Raw genomic sequence first — 6,084 nt, 5'->3', positions numbered from 1 at the left:
CAGTTGTGCAAAAAGCAGAGGTGAAAAGAAAAGTTAGAGATGAAAACAAGAGATCTGTTAGCACATGGGTACTACATAGCCAAGTCACACTTTAAGTGCAGTAGGCCAAATCAGAGTCCTGTAAGTTATTAATGATATCAGGAGCTAGCCCAAGCCAATATATCTCCTCCCCCAGGTAACAATGACTATTAACATTTTAATTGAAACACAATCAGGAAGGCAGAGAAGGCAGGGAATATACCAGATCCCTCCCCAGGAGCGTCTAGCTCTAGGCAGCACACCAATTAACTAGCTAGGAAATTGGATAAGATAGAGAAAGGAGAACAATGAGGTGTTAAATTCAGATTGATTATAAAGTGACTGACTTGGAAGCTAGCAGGCCTTCCTGTCTCCCAAGCTGGACTTTAAAAATTGGCATCAATCACACCAAGTCCATCTCAGCCCCCCTTTCCCCTGCCTTAGTAAAAGTGAGAAAAGCAATCCAAGTGAGCCCAAAGTCTAGCAGCTTAGCCTGATTTACGTGTGCTTTAAGTTAGTGCATGAGTTTATTTCCACAAAAGCCTTCACTTTTGACATTATATAGTTACTGTCCCATAGTGGGGGGAATATAGATTTTTCCTCCAGAAACTTAGAAGCAACTTTTTTTTTGGCTGTTCCTAGCTCATCACAAGAATGGGTCAATGCAGGTAAATCATCAACATTAAGTAATTGCTTAAGAATTGGACTGAAAGAAATTATTCTTGCTCAGAACTCAGGGTCAGCTAATGAAATTGGCAGTAGCTTCAGGGCAAACAAAAGAAAGTACCTTCTTCACACAATGCCTAATTGAAGTATGATATTCACTATAACAGGGTATGGTGATTTCCCCCTAGTTTAACAAGGAATTTGCCAGTCCTTTTGAAGGTTCCAGTGTATGACTTAGATCCAACGATGCACAGCGGAAACATATATGGCCTTAGCACAGTTGTGTTTGCTCAAGATATTGTGCAACAATACTGCTTTTCTGCCTCTACATCCATTCCAACCCAATCACTGTCATTTTGATCATTGTCATTAACAGGAGCACACAATCAGGTAAAACAAACCATGCAGGTGGCTCTTTAAATATGCTGCACTATAACCACTACCAAATATTGGGCCACCTGTACATTAACTCAGTTTTCTATGTATCTTACTAATGAAGAAATTTTCTCATCTGGGGGATCAGGACCAACTTCAAATAATTAGCTTTGACCTTAAATTTGAAAATACAGGACAATCTAAAACTGTATGGTCAATAGAATCTATCTGAACTGTAGGTACATAATCTATCAGAGAATGGTATACCTTGATATCTACCCATTAAAACTGCAGACGGCAATGCATTAAACTGTGCTAACATAAATGCCTTTCTATACCTAGGTATTATCAGCAGAAGAAAATTTTAATGGGAGAGGGAACACGAATAATAAAAGTAGATCACATTCTACATTCTCTCTCTCTCTCTCTCTCTCTCTCTCTCTCTCTCTCTCTCTTATAGTGCCCTGAAATTGGTTGCACAAGATCTGGCACATGTGGAAATAGGAAACAAGTGGGGATAAGTAAGAGCCAAGCTAAATGTGATGGTGGCCATGGGTCCATCCTCTGACCACCAACACCATTTTAGAAGAAGTTATAGTTCTTTGCTGCTGGGAGACCTTATCCAGATTAGGCACATGGTATAGTGGCCCCAGGAACTCTTGTTCACCCCCCTGTGCCTTTTCAGGTGCCTAAACAGGCTGTTTCTGCACCTGAAAAGGTGCACATGGGGGAAACAAGAGCTCCTGGGGCCACTGTGCCACACTCCTGATCTGGATTGGGTTCTTTCAGCAATTTTTAAAGAACTGTGGCCCCGGTCACATGGGCCAGACAACGTGGGGGGGAGGCGTGGCTCTTTGTGCCACCACAGTTTAATCCACCACTACCAGATCCGATGAGGCAGCAGCGGACCAGGGTTGTTTCCAGCGGCGCAGCAAGAAGAGCGCGCTGGAGCGATCAGACGGAGGAGGTCCGTCTGCGGCCCGTTGCAAGCTTTTGATAGTGGAGTTTCACAGGTACCTTTTAACTCCGGATCTTCGGCCGGATGGGATGGGTTGGTTACGGGTGCACAACGCTTGCCAGATGTGCCCGTTTCATCACGCCTGTAAAACCCTCCCGGCATCCATGAGTATCCCATGGCAACTTCTGCGTGTGATCGGGGCCGATAAGTACTTTTGAAATAGCACTGGTGACAATGGGATGTACCTGTGGCCACCGTCATGTTTACTTTGGCTCTTAATTTCATTTACTACAAGTGGCATTCATAGACTTTTTCTTGTGTTGCTGCTTCCTCAAGAGCTCTAGCACTTTTGAACTGGATCTAACCCATGGTGGATTTTTATTCATCATAACTGAACAACATGGAAATTCCTCCTCCATTTTGATGTATTTTCATTCAGGTTCTTGGTGGGGTGGGAGATCTCCTGCTCCCAACTCCATTTCATGATGCTGCTCTGGCAGCCAGCAAGGGGGAAAAAAAATAAAAATCACTGTTGAAGTGACAGCATTACTTCACTTCCATGGAAAACCTGGAAATGACATCAGTCAGCTTTAGGAACTGCTGGAAACTCTGGTTAAAAATATAGAGTTTGCAATGATTCCTATAGTGGACTGGTGTCACTTCTGGATTTCCCCCAGAAGTTACATGCCATTGAGCTGACAGCACCCTCTCATATCACAGCCTCGCAGACTCCCGCTGTTTGCCAGACAATTGCTGGCAACTCTACTCCTCAAGTCTGTCTTCCTAGTTGATTTATGATTCAGTTTATGATTTAATGAGAAAATAACAATAACAACTTTCCCATTAGAATGCCAGCCACTCTTTTTAAAAATAAAAATAAAAAAATCACACACTACCTGCTTCACCAGAGGGAAAGACTCTTGCTTTCCTTTCTGAATTAACATAACATTAAGATAAAACTGCAAGGTTCAAAATGCGACCTCAACTTTTGCTAATATATTGGTGGCAGCTGTTGATCTGTGTTAGAGGGCAGAATTTCATTGTTGACCTTTATTATAGACTAGGCACACTTGAAAACCTGTTGTTAAGGTGGTTGAAGTAATTTGCATCCCAGAGCATTATTAAAATTTTGCCTGTATCCTTTTGTCATAATTTTCTCTTTCCAGGTGAAAACTGGGATTGGTGTTTTGCTGTATTAGTCACTCAACAAACAGAGTTTGTAAAGGCAAATATAAAGATGTATGCATATGTTATTTTTAAATTCTCTATTAAATGTGAAATTAAAGAGTGAAACTTTTTTATGTGGGAAGAGATAGTTGAGGCCTTGTCTATACATGGAGCAGACAAAAAAGAAATGAAGTGCAAGAGTGCTGAGTAGGGATGGGCATGAAACAGAAAAATGTGGTTTGTTTCAGTTCTTGGTGTGCCCTGTTCACGAAATATGAATGGTCACAAACTTTTAGGGGCCAAACAAACCTGCATGCTAGAGACACTAAACTCACAGATCTCTGGCTGACTCTCCTCTACCTGTACTCCTAGTTCGGTGAGGACTTGATACACAGGGTCCGAGTTGGGCCCCCCCAAAGAATGTGCCCCCATCCTCCATTGTTTCCAATGGACTAGGGTCAAACCAGCAAATCTCTCAGTAGAAACTGAAGATGGGGGGAAATTTCTGCAAGCCAGGCAGAACCAATGCAATGTCCCCAACAGAACCAGTGTCATTGTGGATGTGCACACCCAACATGACTAAGGTCAAGCCAGACAACCTCTGCCATAGAAACTGAAGGGGGGGTTGCAAGCCCAGCAGAACCAGTGCAATGTACCAGTGTCCAGCAGAGGAATGTACTAAAAGGAAGGATAGGATTGCCCATTGGAAACAATGGGAGAGGCTTGAAGGCCCATTGGAGATAATGCGAGCCAGGAATACCAATTGACTTGCATTGGCTCCACAAAAATACTTCACAGCACAAAATAGTTGCAATTAAAATACAGAGTGGGTTTTCAATTAATGTCTCTGGAACCAGATAAAGTGCTCTGGGACTGGAATAACAAGACCCAGAGTGGAAAGACAGTTCCCACAAACATAAATAGTGCTCTGGGACTGGAATGACAGCCCCCCCAAGTGGAATGAAAGCTGTTGGATGCACCAGAAGGGTTCTGGGAGTGGAATGACAGCCCCTTGGAGTAGCAGAAATCTTCTGGGGTTGGAATGACAGCCTCCAGATTGAAACAATGGGCACTGGGAGTATCAGAACTATTTCAGGACAGGAATGACAAGTTCCAAAGTAGAGGGACAGCCCCTAGGAGTAGAAGTGTTCTGAGACTGGAATGACAGCCCCTCAACTGGAATGATGCCCCCTTTGAGCAGCAGCAGTGTTCCAGCACTGGAATGACAGCCCCCATAATTCCACCCTGGGGGCTGCCATTCCAGCCCCAGATCACTTCTGCTACTCTCAGTGGCTATCGTTTTACTTGGGGGGAGCTGTCATTCCAGTCCCAGAGCACTAATTATGTTTCTGGGGACCATCTTTCTACTCTGGAACCTGTTATTTCAGTCCCAGAGCAGTTTATCTGGGCCCAGAGACATGAACTGAAAATCCACTCCACATTTTCATTGCAACAATTTTGAGCTGTAATATATTTCTGTGGAGCTAATGCAAGTCAATTTGCATTCCTGGCTTGCATTATCTCCAATGGGCCTTCAAGCCTCTCCCATTGTTTCCAATGGGCAGTCCTTTCATTCATTTTAGTATATCCGCCTAGCAAATCCCAGAACCATTGTGGCAGTGCCAGCTCAACAGGACTGATGTGAAGTACAGAATCACACTCCAAGTGTGTGTGTGTGGGGGGGTGCAAGCCCAGCAGTATCAGTGCAATGTACTAGTGCCCAGCAGAACCCAGTGCCCTTGTGGCAATGCCAGCTCAACAGGACTGATGTGAAGTACAGAATCACACTCCAAGTGTGTGTGTGTGGGGGGGTGCAAGCCCAGCAGTATCAGTGCAATGTACTAGTGCCCAGCAGAACCCAGTGCCCTTGTGGCAATGCCAGCTCAACAGGACTGATGTGAAGCACAAAACCACACTCCAAATGTGTGTGGGGTGTTGCAAGCCCAGCAGAACCTATACAATGTATTAGTGCCCAGCCGAACACAGTGCCACTGTGGCAGTGCAAGCAAAAGGAGGGCTAATATCAAACCTGAGAATCCCTGCAGTTATAATCCCCAGAATGCTCAGCAGAACCCAGTGCCACTAGCATTGCAAGCTTAAAAGTGTAGGAAAGCAGTGCAGCACTATTCTCCTGCCTGGAGATTGGAAACCTGAAAGTATTTGTGTGCTAAGAGCATGAGGTACTGCTTAATGACGCAGTCAGTGTGACCTTGGCAGAGATAACAGAGAGCTTACACACACACACACATTCCAAAAGGATGCTCGAATGCTTGAAACTTTCCTCTACGCAGAGAGGAGGGAGAGAGAGGAGGGGGAGGAAATGGGGAAAAACTGAGCTTATAAATAAACACTGGGAAGCCGAGAGGTTTCAGATCAGCTTCCTGCAGACTTGTGTCCTGTCGTCTTTGCATCGCATGCACCCCTGCACCCCACACCCCAACGAGTGACACCACAGGTGGCGCCCAACGTGGGGCTTATCTACAAGGATCAATTTCACCAACGCCTGGCAAAAGGCCCCTAGAAGTACTTCCTCATCGTGATTCACGACCCCTCATTGGTGAGATAATGGGTGTCAAACTAGCACTACCCCTGCAGGCACATTTAAAGGAGCTACAGAGCATCACCCAGAAAGCTGGCAGGCCAGTTTCTTCTGAGACCCTAACTCAATTGCTTTTTGAGATTCAAAGGCAATGTTCTTGGTATCCAAAGGAGGGATCTTTGGCATTAAGAGATTGGGATATCATTGGGAAGATATTGCACACAGAGCCTAAAGCTCCTGTTGCAGTGTTAAAGTCTTGGTTTATATGCAGATTTTCAATCAATGCAATTGCACCTGTTTTTCCTCTGGCCTCTCTTACATGCAATGCAGAGGCCCACCTTGCTTATTCCCAAGGGGCTCA

The sequence above is a fragment of the Gekko japonicus genome, unplaced genomic scaffold (genome assembly GCF_001447785.1).
Source record: "Gekko japonicus isolate JY-2015 unplaced genomic scaffold, Gekko_japonicus_V1.1 scaffold151, whole genome shotgun sequence".
Classification (NCBI taxonomy): Eukaryota; Metazoa; Chordata; class Lepidosauria; order Squamata; family Gekkonidae; genus Gekko; species Gekko japonicus.
This window is presented reverse-complemented; position numbering follows the sequence as displayed.